At 40.1% G+C, this 14,884-nt stretch overlaps 1 protein-coding gene across 4 annotated transcripts in view; it reads right to left on the bottom strand.

Annotated features, from left to right (window-relative positions):
- Positions 1-14,884, bottom strand: part of FAM168A (family with sequence similarity 168 member A) — a 203,730-nt gene that overhangs the window by 115,380 nt on the left and 73,466 nt on the right. The gene's annotated exons all lie outside the window — the stretch shown is intronic.

Raw genomic sequence — 14,884 nt, 5'->3', positions numbered from 1 at the left:
TGAGTATTTATTAAGCCCTGATCCATCCCACAGCAACTATTACACCCTCAGGGATCTTTTCCTTCAGATCTCCTAAGAGCAATCATTGCCACTATTTAGCACTTAGCATACTCAAATACTATGTGCCAGGCACTGCAACAGATATTTTCATTTACATTAGCCAGTTTCTTTCTCAAACTAAACCTATTATTAGGGAATTACTAGCTCCATTTTACAGATAAATAAATTCAGGCTCAGAGAAATTAACAGATTTACCCAAAATTATGGACCATTATTATTGTCATTATTATTTATCATTATTCTCATTTTAGTGAAAAGGCAACTGAAGCTCATACAGGATAAATAACTATTAAGTTGCTAAGTAGCAGATTGGGATTTTGCTCAGGTGATTGTGCTATTATAGCCCATACTAATTCCACTATATGGCTTTTCCTGTTCAATGCTAACCCACAAAATGAAAGTAAGATTTCAACTCTAATGAGTATGCAGTTAAAAATAAATGACATGTGCAGGCTTTCTTCAGTTCCTTCCAAAGAATAAATGTCATTACTTCTGAAAAGCAGTTAAGCAGCAGCATTTATGCCCAAGAAAATCAAAGGGGAAGGTAACTATCCTAAGATTCCCTAGTCAATGATAGTATCAAAAGAAATGAAGGAAAGGTGACATTGGCCCAAGGGCTTTTCACTGTCATGTTGAAATCACACTCCCATGTCAGCAATCAGTGGTCATCCCAGTGGATATTCGCAAAATAACTAGCTGAATAATCTGATTAGCAAATCCTGACATTATTGGTCTCTTCCAATGCTTTCAATGAAAAGCTTTTCTTATTAACACTATCTCTCTCAGGCCACATGCAATACTCTGACCCCTCAAGCAATAAGACAGGCATCTGGGTCCCCAGCATTGCCTGGCTGACAACCAAAGAAAGGAGTAACTGACTCTCAAACCTAATTTACCTAAAGGGTCTACATGTGCTGGCTCAGAAGCAACAAAACACACTAGCCTCATAAATTCTGTGTCCTAACAATAATTAAGTGGTCTATCTAATTTCAGGCCCCAGAAAAGGAAAGAACTGTGTAGGAGCAAGAGAAAAGAAGTTTAATGTAGGGAATGCATCAGAACTCTTTTGTGAGCTGGTGGTAGTGTGGGATTTGGAGAAAGAATACCCTGCTGCCAGACAGCAACTGCTCCACAAATCAGATATCTGAAGCTCAGGCTCAAACTGGCTTACTTGAAAGGCCAGCTATTAGCAAACACCATCACTGCAGCCTTGCAAGTACTGCTATTTGCTTTGTTGTCACTTGTCCAGCCCCAAACGACCAGAAAGAGAAAATCAATTCCACACATTTATATCGCCATCAGCTAATAGAAACTCTGTGCTTGTATGCTTGTAAGCTGGGAGAAAGGGATAGAGTATTGCCCTGTTCAAAATTTTACAACAGCCAAACCTGAGCTCATATCCCACTTTTGCAACTTACAGGCTGTATAACTTTGGTCAAGTACCTCAACAGTCCTGAGCCTCAGTTTCTCCATCTGTAAAATGGGTATAATACAATGGGCTCTAGGGATGAAATGAACTAAACTGCACATGACACATAATACATTAATCTCTTTGCTCTTCTGAGGAATATACTTATGTGCACACTAACTACCCCAGATTTCAGAGCATCGCCCTTTAGGAAAGGGGATATGTTTAATTTCATATTAAATATATGAACAGGAAAATGTTCTCACTGTAGCATCTGATGCAAGGTATGCACATGACAGGCACAAGACAAATGGCATTCAATAAGGTTTTAACTGCTAGGGAGGATGCTCAGTTCCAATTTCTTCCAAGATAATCAGACTTACACCAACCTAGAGAAACACCTAATTTTCTCTTACTGAGTCTTTCCTTCATTCAAACAGTATTTACTGAGCAATTCTTTAGTGCTAGGCTCCTTCTGGGGCAATGTAGATACAGAGACAAATATGACACTGTTCTAGCCACTATCAAGCTCATGGTGCGATGAGGAAAATAAGTATCAAAACAGATTAGTACAAAATGGAATGTATTACTTGCTTTAAGGTTCCAAACAGATTCTTCATTGCCCTGCTCTGTGATATTGGACTGGACTCTACAGGCTACATGTTTCCATTCCCAGGGGATTCATGTCTATTTTGCCAACAGAGCGTGTTGGAAAGAGATTACAAAGCTAAGAGAGAAAGAAGGGACTTTTACAGTGCTTGGTTTTTTCTACAAATCAGCAAGTAGATCAGCATGCAGGGGATCGTGGTAGATTTCAGCACAGTGGCTTTCCAGGTTTTGAGGCGAGCACTCTCCAGCCAGTTTCTTCTTCACCACAGCAGAAAGCAACACATTCCTACAGCAACCATACACTCTCCTCAGAGGCCTGAATTTCAGCCTTGCGGAGCTCTCTTTTCTTAAGCTTGTAAGTTCCTTCCTCGTTTATCTTTCCTTCAGCCCTAGGGATGGTACCAGTTTTCTGCAGTTACTACCTCTATTACACCTTAGAGTTTCTTTTTATCTCTTTTGTAGTTAACTACTTTTTATCTAGTTAACAATTCTTCATATTAAATTTTACCTGTTCAGGGGCGCCTGGGTGGCGCAGTCGGTTAAGCGTCCGACTTCAGCCAGGTCACGATCTCGCGGTCCGTGAGTTCGAGCCCCGCGTCAGGCTCTGGGCTGATGGCTCGGAGCCTGGAGCCTGTTTCCGATTCTGTGTCTCCCTCTCTCTCTGCCCCTCCCCCGTTCATGCTCTGTCTCTCTCTGTCCCAAAAATAAATAAAAAACGTCGAAAAAAAAATTAAAAAAAAAAATTTTACCTGTTCAAATTATTAGTGTGGTTTCTAACCTTTCAAGTGGACCTTGACTGCTATAAGTAGAATAAATGATGTGATACGGGTCATGGAGTCCAACCTTTATATTTTACAGATAAGAAACTGAAATTTGAAAGATTGGAAGTGACCTACCTGCCCAAGGTCACATGATGGTAGAATTGGAATTAGAATTCCTGCATTCTGGCTCTCAATAAACAATAAACATGTACCAAGCACCTATTCTGTGTCCAGGCTCTACACTGGCTGTTGAAAACACAACAAATGGACTATATCAAAATCCCTGTCCTCAGGGAGCTCACTACCTAATTGTGGAGACAGACACTAAAAAAGAGAGAGTTGTAGGCAGAGTGACAAGCCCTAAGACAAAAAGAAAAGGAATTATTAGCTCTAGGAGGGTCAGCAAAGGCTTCTTAAAGGGTCTCACTGCACCATGTTTTATTCCCTAAACTGAAGGATTCCTGAGCTGATTAGAAGGTTAAACAACCTCAAAATAAACCTATACCCAAGGCTTAAGAAATATAAGTAACCGAACGATAAACCTCCACTCCGACCATAATCAGAAACATCATTAATAGCAAATCCTTCTAGAATAGAAAGCAATATAGAAACAAATCATGGATGAACACTTGTCAGTATTAACTTAGGAGGCAACTACACTGGCTTACAAAGGGTGACAGGAGTTGGGATAAGACAACAATCAGCTATCAGCCTGGAAAGCTTTATAGAAGAGTGTGTAATTGTACTAAGCTCTGAAGAAAGGCTAGCAAGATTGGAGAGGAGATGCAGCCTATCTCAGAGAACACCCACATGTGAAGAAGAATACACCTAGTGAGTTGACACAGCATAGTAAGAAGGGGCCTTGATAGTCCTAGATCAGAGAGGAGGCCTACTTTACCTTACTCTCCAGTTCTAGCTGAATCAAGCTTTCCACTGCTTCCCTCAAACAATAAGCTCTTTCATATTTCTAAGATTCTGCATATACTGTTCCCTCTGCCTACAACGCCCTTCATTCCCTTTCTGTCTAAAGATGTGACCCATCCTGCAAGGTACAAATCAAACATCATCTTCATTGTAAATTTTTTTCCAGTCACTCCTCTCACTCTTGGTCTGATCAGAATTGATCATTCCCTCTTCAGTGCTCTTTGTGTATCTCTCAATTATAGTGCTTTCTTAAACTACAATATAATTATTTGTCTGTGTGTGCCTTCTCAACCAGACCATAAAATTCCTAAGCAGTGTCGATTACTATTCCTAGTAAACAGCAGGAGCTCAATAAAGGTATACAGAATTGTTCTACTGAACTGTCTAGACAAACTCAGTCTTTAAGCCTTAGAATGAATGGATTTCAGAGCTCTAACATTCCCTGATTCATGATAAATCCCTCCTGAGGTCTAGAACACTGGCTGTACTAGAAACTCAGTAAGTTATTTCTACTTGAGAGCTTAAATATTTCCTTTTGCCAAACTGGCAATGCAACTGTGTATCTTTAGTGTTTCCACTAAGGGAATTAAAGTTTGTTGCAAGTCCAAACATTACAGTTCTTTATCCTCCTTCCTTACATAAACTGGAAAAACAGACTGAGAATTCCAATCAGCTGAAACCTTCCCAGGGAAGAGGACTTGGCTGTTTACTAGTACTTCAAACCATTGCTGTTAATATGCACATGGCTGGCGCATTTTCTCTTTTGGCAGTTCATTCAGAGTGAGGAAGTATCATGCACTAAAATCAGAGAGCAAGATTTGGAGTCAAAAGAAGAGAATGAGGGGCGCCTGGGTGGCTCAGTTGGTTGAGCGGCCGACTTCGGCTCAGGTCATGATCTCACGGTCTGTGAGTTCGAGCCCCTCGTCGGGCTCTGTGCTGACAGCTCAGAGCCTGGAACCTGTTTCAGATTCTGTGTCTCCCTCTCTCTGACCCTCCCCTGTTCATGCTCTGTCTCTCTCAGTCTCAAAAATAAATAAACGTTAAAAAAAAAAAAAAAAAAGTTTAAAAGAAGAGAATGAGTCCCAGCTGTGCCGCTCTTTATTTTGCCAGGTGACCTTGAACAAGTCATTTAATCTAAGCTTCAAACTCCCCAGAGAGGAAATAGAAAAAATATTACCTGTTCCCTGGGTTACCATAAAGATCAAATGAGGACTATTCCTTATTGTGCTGAATTCTAATCTTATGAATTTGACCTTCTCTGTAGAAGGCCACTTACAGAGAAGACAGAGAACACAAGGGTTTAAGTCAGACAACCTGAGATTGCTCTTCCACTCAATTATGTGATATGAACACATCATTTAATCTTTCTGAAACTCAAACTGCCCTATACATACAACCGGAATAATCCTACCTGCCCTACTACCTTGTAAAATTACTATGAAGCTTAAAATAATGAGATGATATGGATGAAAGCAATTTATTTGACAAGCTATGAAGTTTCATTGCAATACTTCACTTGTATGGAATTCAGTGATCCAACAACCTTGTCTTCTGGATCACATAGAGAACTAGAAAGTAAGCAAAAACACTTCTTCAAAGCCAAAATAACTATCTTCATTTTAATTCTTCACACTTTACAGGCAGTAGAATCCCTAAGGCCTCACTTTTCCTTTACAAACACATCTAATAAACTCAGTAATTTCAGAGCACCACATACAGTATGTGAGAAGTGACAAAGAAGAAAAGGCAGAAAAATAATTCCAAAACAACCACAAGATATATAAAGCACAGTACTCACCAAAAAAGAGGCCCTTAGCTTTTTGTTTTTGTTCTAAAGTACAGCATCAGATAGGTTAGTATAGAATACAATAGCTCCCATGGCCATCAGTGCAACACAAAAAGGCAGAATAATTGATATTCACAATAATGAACCTGAATCTCAAGAAAGATTAAATAATATTGTCTATTCTGAGGAGGGGAGTATATAATTTAGACCCCACCTTTGGACTTTTTATAAGGCATAAAATCATAAAAACAAAGAGAAATGAGAAGAGCAACAGCCACCAAATATTGAAAGCTAGAAAGCAGCAATAATCAGTAACTGACATCAGATCCAAGAAGGATAATACTGAGCCAGCAGTGGCGGGGGAGTGGGGGGGGGGAGCGGGGGGCAGGCAGAGACAAAAAGTAACCTGATTTGCCATTTCTGTGGAGGTTTTGTAGAAGCCCCACAAGTTTCAGAAACTGGTAGCACCATGTTCAGGGTTTCTTTTTCCTCTGAAAAGGATGACAGAGGGTCTCTAGATAAGGGAATAGCAGGTACAGTTGAAGGCAGGGTTACAATAGTGAAAATAAGAATGTTAAGTAAAATCAGAGCCTTCCTCTCCCAGTCAACTTCCAGACCACTAGAGCCAGGCCAAGAACATCTAGGAAGAAGACTAGAAGATCATTCCACAAAATCTGACCAGCCCTAGTGAAAAGACCTACTGATGCTGACATTGTAGGTGCCTCACCAATATCCCAGGCAGATCACCATATAGTGAGGTCCACAATCAGTAAGCCCCACCCAAATATTTAAAATTTCCAATCAGCTTTTTAGTATCCCATTTTAATATGAACAAACAACCAAGGATCACCAGATATCTGGGGAAAGCTCCAACATGAAAAACAGAATTCAGATCTTATTCATATCAAATTTGAGAATCCAAATGAAAAGTTATATGAAAAAAAGCCTAAGTATAATAATGATGCTCTGTCAATGATTTATCATTGATTAAACGATTTAAAAATTGATTCAATCATTGACTAAATATCACAAAATTAGATCAGATGGACCTACATCACCAACCTGATAATAAATAGCTCTTTCGAAACCTAGTGATTCATTTTACTGATGACTATTCATTTCATCAGGGTATAATAAAATACAATTTGCTACGTCTTGGCAAAGGCTGTATTAGATCTGTGTTTATTTTTCTAATTCTAAAGATATCTGTTGTAAATGGATCTACATATGAATGGAGTGTCCCAGTGAAGGCACTAAAATAAGTCAACGGGTCATGAATAAAAGCATTAAGAAACATGATTGTGTCTACTAATCACTGATGCTAAACATGTAGATTTTTGTAAATACAAAATTCTAGATGAACCTAGAGGAGGGAAGTCTCTCATCCCATGGCACCTCACTTTCAGAAGTCAGGGAGAACTTCACAGAAAACATGGTTTTTGAGAAAAGTTTAAAAAAAAATTTTTTTTAACGTTCATTGATTTTTGAGACAGAGAGAGACAGAGCATGAACGGGGGAGGGTCAGAGAGAGGGAGACACAGAATCTGAAACAGGCTCCAGGCTCTGAGCCGTCAGCACAGGGCCCGACGCGGGGCTCGAACTCATGGACCGCGAGATCATGACCTGAGCCGAAGTCGGATGCCCAACCGACTAAGCCACCCAGGCGCCCCAGAGAAAAGTTTTAAAGAAAGAAGTCTGTCAAGTAAAACAGAGGAATAAGAAAGAGGGGAAATACAGACAGCAGAAAGACTATCAGGGGCCAAATACATGAGGACTAAGGGATTGAGAAGCATCACTGGAGCACAGGCAGGAGCAGTGGGAAATGAGGCTAAAAGTGTAGGTCAAGACCAGACTGAGGAAGATCTCATATGTCATAGAAGGAATCTGGACTCTAACCTAGAGGCAACTGAGAGCCAATGGAGAGCCAATTAAGATGACCAGATGTGAAATCTTGGAAAAGCTCATTCTGAGGATGATATTACAGATTTGGGGGATGGGAAAGGAAAAGGTGGTGGCAACAATCTTCCAAGCTATACACTTACTGTTCCCAAAAGGCAGGTCTCATACTTACAAACCCCAGGTTCTGCTCTCACCTTACCACGAAACAGATTATTCTATCTCTAAGAAACCAGTGGATACCAGGGACACACTCTAATGGTCCCCCTGAGGAAACCAGCATCCAAAGGCCTCCACTGCCAGGTTCTTTATTCTTCCCTCCTAAGGTCTTCTTTAAAGGCACAAAGATTATGTTATGTCACCTTACCAGAGTATACCTCTCTGCCTGGTTTCAATGAGTGTGGCAAATTCCAGCCACTTCTCAAAGCTATGTTAAACTAACACACACATATACACACATGTATATGTGTCTGATTTCTCCATGTACATTCCTTAAGGATGACGGGAAGAAAGATGGGAAGAAAGATAGAAAGGAATATTTAATAAGCACCTATTCAATGCTTGATTCTTTCCTATAAATTCTCATTTAATCCTCATCACAACCTTAAACAAGGTAGATATTTATATTCCTACTTTTAGAGATGAAGAAATTACCATGCAAAGAGATTAAATGATACACCCAAGATCACAGAACCAGTGCAAAGCAAAGCTGAAATTTAAAGCCACGTATGCCTATACATTTACCAAGGCTTTTCTACTACCTCACACTAGGTTTCCCTGTATCTTATTTTATTCATTACTTAATCTCCACTTTACTCTGTCTATTGAATTGCATTATACTGAGCCACTCACAGAATAGATCAACAACCTGGAAAAACAACCAAACAACAACAAAAAGTACACGTGGAAAACTTGGGACAATAGATGTAAGTAGTAGTAAGGATAGTAGAAGCAGCAGCAGCAATCCCAACAAGCTCTGTGGAGCCCTAGCTGATACCGGCAAGGACAGAAATAGCCAAAATCCATGCTGACAGACCTCCATTCCAAAATTTTATCTCTTCTTCAGCCAGCCCCAGCACAGTCCTTGGTAAAATACTGCCTAAAGTACTGCACACATCACAAATGAATTCCAATAAGCAGATGCAATCTCTCCCTGAGGCATTCTCACTCTCACAAAACCACTAGGAACTGGAGAAAGCTTTTGTTCTCCATCTGAACAACTGCCTGCAAGCACTTGGTGGTAAAGGGAAATTGGGTTTGAGAAGCAGATGGCTTGTCAAAGAGCCTAAAACCTAAGGTGAAGAGGAAGCAATTTACTAAAACCAAACATTCCAAAAGAGAAACCAAGGTATCTCTGAGGTGACAAAGAATATCATCATAGTCATGATTTGCCCTCCAGAGGGTCCCCAAAGCACCCTGTAGAAACAGAAGCCAAGTCTTACAGACTAGCTCTAGATGCACTGGTCCCAGAGTTATCACCACAGGTTAATATTAACATTCTGAATTTTTCTAAAGTAAGCATTACTTGTTTACAACAACTGTGTTTAGTTATGAAGATCTGACTATGCAAGGACTCTGACAAGAGAAAGTACTATTATACCAATTATACCAATAACTATTATTATAGTACTGTTACACTTGGCGCAAGACAGACGCTTAATTACTGTTTGCTCAATTGACCTGAAAAAGAGGAGAAATTAACATTTAATACCTTCTGATTATCAAAAATGACCTTACCAGTTTCCATATACTTGATCTCATTTAACCCTCAAAACAATCCAGAACAAGTGTTAATCATCCTAATTTTATATATAAGAAGAGAGGTTCAAAAAAAATTAAGCTATTTGCATGGTTATTTAGCTATTAAGAGGAAAGAGTTGTGATTAACAGTATCAGCAAATTATATGGATACTGGAATACCTGAGTTCTAGTGTTAACTATGCCAAACTGTTTGCAACTTAAGCTAAGTCCCTTCCTCTCTCTGGATTTTAAATTTCTCCCCTAACTCAACAGTGGTACAACATTTAACTTAAAGACTAAATTATCTTGAAACTCCAGGAATATAGGACACACAATCAAGACCCTACTGGACAAGAAATTCTCCCTTGTTGCCTAGTGTTCACTCTGCTCTGCTCTTCCTCTGGCTACACTCAATACTAACAGCTTACCTCCACCTGTCCATCAGCCATTTCTAAGCCGGAAGCATCCCTTCCAGGGCAGCTCACCACCTGTGCTGGATGCTTCATTAAGTGTAAAGCTGATACTGTACTTTGCTGGAAGCCTGGTGCACAAATGTTACCTGGAGATGAATAAATCATTCCAGTTGTGTTGGGTTGCAATTGTAAGGGCAGCAGCTGTGGGTCTAAAAACAGATGGTCTTCTAAGGATAGAAGACTTCTCTCCTATCTGATTTTCCTAAGGCAAGCAGGTTTGGGTCAGCAGGAAGCCTGGCTGGGAAGTGGCTGAGTAGAGCTAGTATCCAGTGATGAGGAAAGACGGCAGAAATGCACATGCAGTTTCTTTCCAAAATAAATGAATATATCAGAGGCTGCAATTACCAGAATCCCAACCCATATTTTTATACTTACTCATCAACTTCTAAATCATTTTCTTTTCAGTCCAACACTTCTTTCTTTGGTTTTAATACAAAGGTGAGCTCAGGGAGACTGCCTAGCCTGAGCACAAAAACAGAACTTTAAGATCGCTGACTAAAACAAATTGAAAAGAAAAGAAAAGAAAAGAAAAGAAAAGAAAAGAAAAGAAAAGAAAAGAAAAGAAAAGAAAAAAGAAAAACAGACTAAACTTACTGGATGACAGTGGAACGAGTGCCTAGGACATAGTCAATAATAATAGTGTGCAGTAAACATACGTTTAATAAAGTAATATTCCAGCCACCATCTTAGATGTTTTACATACATTCTCTCATTTCACTTTCAAGATACCTTTATTTTATTATCTCCATTTTAGAGATAAGGTAATTAAAACTCAAAGAAGTCAGGTACTCTGTCCAGAGTCACACAGCAAATTAAATGAAGGGAGTCATAACTGACCCTCCAGGGCTAAATGACTCCAAAGCTCTCTGCATCTTGTCAACCTCCTGTCCTACCAATGGCTTCCTTGCTGTTCCTCAAACACATCTAGCTCATTCGTACCTCTGGACCTTTATGTTTCTTGTTTCCTTCATCATGTCTCATGGCTTTCTACTTTAGATCATTCAGGTCTCTGCTAAAATGTCTTCACTTCAGAAAGGCTTTTTTTTTTAACTTTTTTTTAAATGTTTACTTATTATTTTTTTCAACGTTTTTTATTTATTTTTGGGACAGAGAGAGACAGAGCATGAACGGGGGAGGGTCAGAGAGAGAGGGAGACACAGAATCGGAAACAGGCTCCAGGCTCCGAGCCATCAGCCCAGAGCCTGACGCGGGGCTCGAACTCACGGACCGCGAGATCGTGACCTGGCTGAAGTCGGACGCTTAACCGACTGCGCCACCCAGGCGCCCCATGTTTACTTATTTTTGAAAGAGAGACAGAGCATGAGCAGGGGAGAGGTAGACAGAGGGAGAGACAAAATCCAAAGCAGGCTCCAGGCTCTGAGCTGTCAGCACAGAGACTGATGCAGGGCTCGAACCCACAAACCACGAGATCATGACCTGAGCTGAAGTCAGACACTTAACCGACTGAGCCACCCAGGCACACCAGAAAGGCTTTTCTTTTCTTGATCATTCCCCCAACATATCCTGTTCCCTCACCTGGATTTTTTTTTTAATTATGGCACTAACATTATTAGTTAATTTGTTTGTTTACTATCAGTCTTACCCACTAGAATGAAAGATCAAAGAACAAAAAGGACTTTGGTTTGGTCACAACTGTATCCCCAGCACTTAGAACAGTGACTAGTACATTGCAGGCGCTCAATAAATAATCAATAAATGAATTCCATATGCTCAAAATCACAGAGCTCTAGAATATTAGTGTAAAAATATAGTTGTTATACAGTATAAAGTGCACATGCTTTGAGATCAGGCAGATCTGGGTTCAAATCTCTAACTGACTATGACTATGTGACTTTGACAAGTCTCTGAACTCTATTCTTCTCATCTGTAAAATGGGCATAAAAATAGAAGTCCCATAAATTTGTTATAAAGATTAATGTGCTATAAAGTATTATATACATACGTTTATTATGATGATGGGGAAAGTTTCAAGACAATTTAATCAAGCCTTTCACTTTAGGGATCACCCACGGCCCAAAAAAGTTAACATAAACTGTCCAATGTCCCACGGTTACTTAGAACCAAACCAGGCAACCAAGCTGGGACACTTGCAATTATCCTCCACAAGTTACTTGGACTCTAGTACTTCACTTTCCCTTGATTCTTCTTTTACCTCACTGGCCCTTCCTTTGATCTTCTCAGCCTCCCCAGGGCTCCAACATCAAATCTCCTCTGCTCTATCTACACACATTTCTTAGGTGATCACAGCTACTTTATGGTTTTACATATGTTAATGACTCCCAGAATTAGATCTCTAACCAGAACTTCTCTGAAATCTAGATTTGTAAATCCAACTGCCTACATGACATCTCCTTTTGGTTGTCTAACAGCCATCTATTATGTAGTATGTGTAAAACCAAACACCTGATCCCCTCCTACAAATCTGCTCTTCTCAGTCTTTCCCATTCACATAAATGGTAAATCCAATCCTATAGTTGCTCAAAGCAAAAAACTTCCTGTGACTTTCTTACTCCCATAGTCCTCATCCAATTGATCAGCAAATTCTGTCAGCTCTACTTTCAAAGCATACCCTGATTCCAACAATTTCTTACCACCTCTACTGCTAACACACTGGCTCAAACTTTCATTATCTCATTCCCTAACTCTTGTTAATGGCTTCCTATCTGATACCACTGCTTCTATCTGATACCCCTTGCCATCCATCTATCCCCTGACCCTTTCTCCTCAGAAGCCAAAATGATCCTTTAGATTCAATTCAGATCATGTCACTCCACTGTGTTCAATACCCTGCAATGGCTTCTCATCTCACTCAGAATAAAATACAAAGTCATCATCATGGCCTACAAGACACTGTGTAATCTGGCTGTCTTCGAACTATCTATCTTACTCCCTACCATTGTCCTCTTTGTTCGTTACACTTCAGCTACACTGCAATAAAGCTAAATTGGAACACCAACATTCATGTTGTTTAGAAACCACTCTGAGGTGGCCAAAAACACATACCAAGAAGAACATGCAAGCCTCAGATTCCTTTTTCCTTTTTAATGTTTATTTATTTATTTTTGAGAGAGAGAGAGAGAAAGGAAGAGGGAAGGGGGGAGAGAGAGGGAGAGAGAATCCTAAGCAGGCTCTGTGCTATCAGTGCAGAGCCTGATGTGAGAATCGATCTCATGCACCGTGAGATCATGACCTGGGCTGAAATCAAGAGTCAGACTGAGCCACCCAAGACCTCAGATTCCTTAATGTGAACAGCAGGGACATTCTTTATTCTTTCCCTTCTTGTTGTTCACTGATAAGCCTAGCACAACCCCATCTCAGGAATTTAGCATTTACAGCTCTCTCTGCCCATTCTGCCAATGAATTATTAATATGATTTGTTCCCTCATTTCATTAAGACCTCCACTCAAATTTCACCTCACCAGAGAGGCCTAGGTTAACCAATCATATCTAGAATAGTCCCCTCCCTTTCAATAACTCCCTTTCCCCATATATTGCCTAATTTTTCCTGTCTCTGCTCAGTAGAGTGCAACTGAAAGCAGGGGCTTTAATTTATTCACTGCTCTATCCACAGTGCCAAGATCAAATTTTAAGTGCTGTATAATCAATACTAGTAATCAATTCAGGTATTAACTGTTCTTTAATTAATATCTTATATTGTCAGTCTGGTCTGGCCATAAAAAGACTGAATATTATTTTAAAATTTCTCTTTTTTGGATCTCCTAAGGATTTTCAGTGCTAGTAGTAACTAAAAAAAGTAAAGAATAAAACATTTAAAAAAAAATTGGCACCTGTGTGGCCTAGTCATTTAAGCGTCCAACATTGGTTCAGCTCATGATCTCACAGTTCGTGAGTTTGAGCCCCGCATTGGGCTCTGGGCTGACAGCTCAGAGCCCAGAGCCTGTTTCAGATTCTGTGTCTCCCTCTTTCTCTGCCCCTCCCCCTCCCCCACTCACTCACGTGCTCGCTCTTGCTCTCTCTCTCGCTCTCTCTCAAAAATGAATGTGGAAGATGTGGAGAAACTGGAACATTTATTTTTTTTAATATTTATTTAAGTAATCTCTACACCCAACATGAGGCTCAAACTCATGACCCCAAGATCAAGAGCTACATGCTCCACTGACTGAGCCGGCCAGGCATCCCCAAAATTGAAATCTTTGTATTTCAGTATATTTCAGTATATTTATATACTGGTGGGAATGTAAAATGGTACAGCCACTTTTGGAGCTCCTCAAAAGGTTAAACATAAAGTTACCATATGATCCAGCAATTCCGCACCTAGAATGCATTTTCCTCCACTTGAAAATGAAAACATATGTCCACACAAAAACTTATATATGAATGTTCATAGCAGCATTATTCATAATAGCTAAAAAGCAGAAACCACCCAAATGTCTATTAATGATATGATGAATAGATTAATAAATGTGGTATATCCATAAAAGGGAACATTAGGAAATGAAAAGGAATGAAATATTGATACATGCTACAACATGGATGAACCTTGAAAACATTACACTAAATGAAAAGAAGCCCAGGGGCGTCTGGGTGGCTCAGTCGGTTGAGTGTCTGACTCTTGATTTCAGTTCAGATCATGATCTTGCAGTTTTTGGGACTAGGCGCTGCACTGGGCTCTGTGCTGACAGTGCAAACCTGCTTGGGATTCTCTCTCTTCTCTCTCTGCCCCTCCCCTGCCAATGCTTGTATGCGTGTGCAGGCTCTCTCACACAAGCTCTCAAAAATAAATAAATTTTTTTTTTTTTTTTTTTTAAGTATTTAGAGGGCACCTGGGTGGCTCAGTCAGTTAAGTGTCCGACTTCAGCTTGGGTCTTGATCTCATGGTTCATGAGTTTGAGCCCTGCATCAGGCTCTGTGCTGACAGCTCAGAGCCTGGAGCCTGCTTGGGATTGTGTCTCCCTCTCTCTCTGCCCCACCCCCACTTGCACTCTGCTTCTCTGTCTCTCAAAAATGAATATACGTTTAAAAAAGATTTTTTTTTTTTAATAAAAAATAAATAAAGTATTTAGGATTGGGGCACTCAGTCTGTTAAGCATCCAACTTTGGCTCAGGTCATGATCTCATGGGTCATGAATTCAAGCCCCACATCAGGCTCTATGCTGACAGCTCAGAGCCTGGAGTCGGCTTTGGTTTCTGTGTCTCCCTCTATCTCTGCCCCTCTCCCACTCAGTCTTCCTCTCTCTCTCTCTCT

Source organism: Neofelis nebulosa, chromosome 10 (assembly GCF_028018385.1).
Source record: "Neofelis nebulosa isolate mNeoNeb1 chromosome 10, mNeoNeb1.pri, whole genome shotgun sequence".
NCBI classification, from domain to species: domain Eukaryota; kingdom Metazoa; phylum Chordata; class Mammalia; order Carnivora; family Felidae; genus Neofelis; species Neofelis nebulosa.
This window is presented reverse-complemented; position numbering and strand designations above follow the sequence as displayed.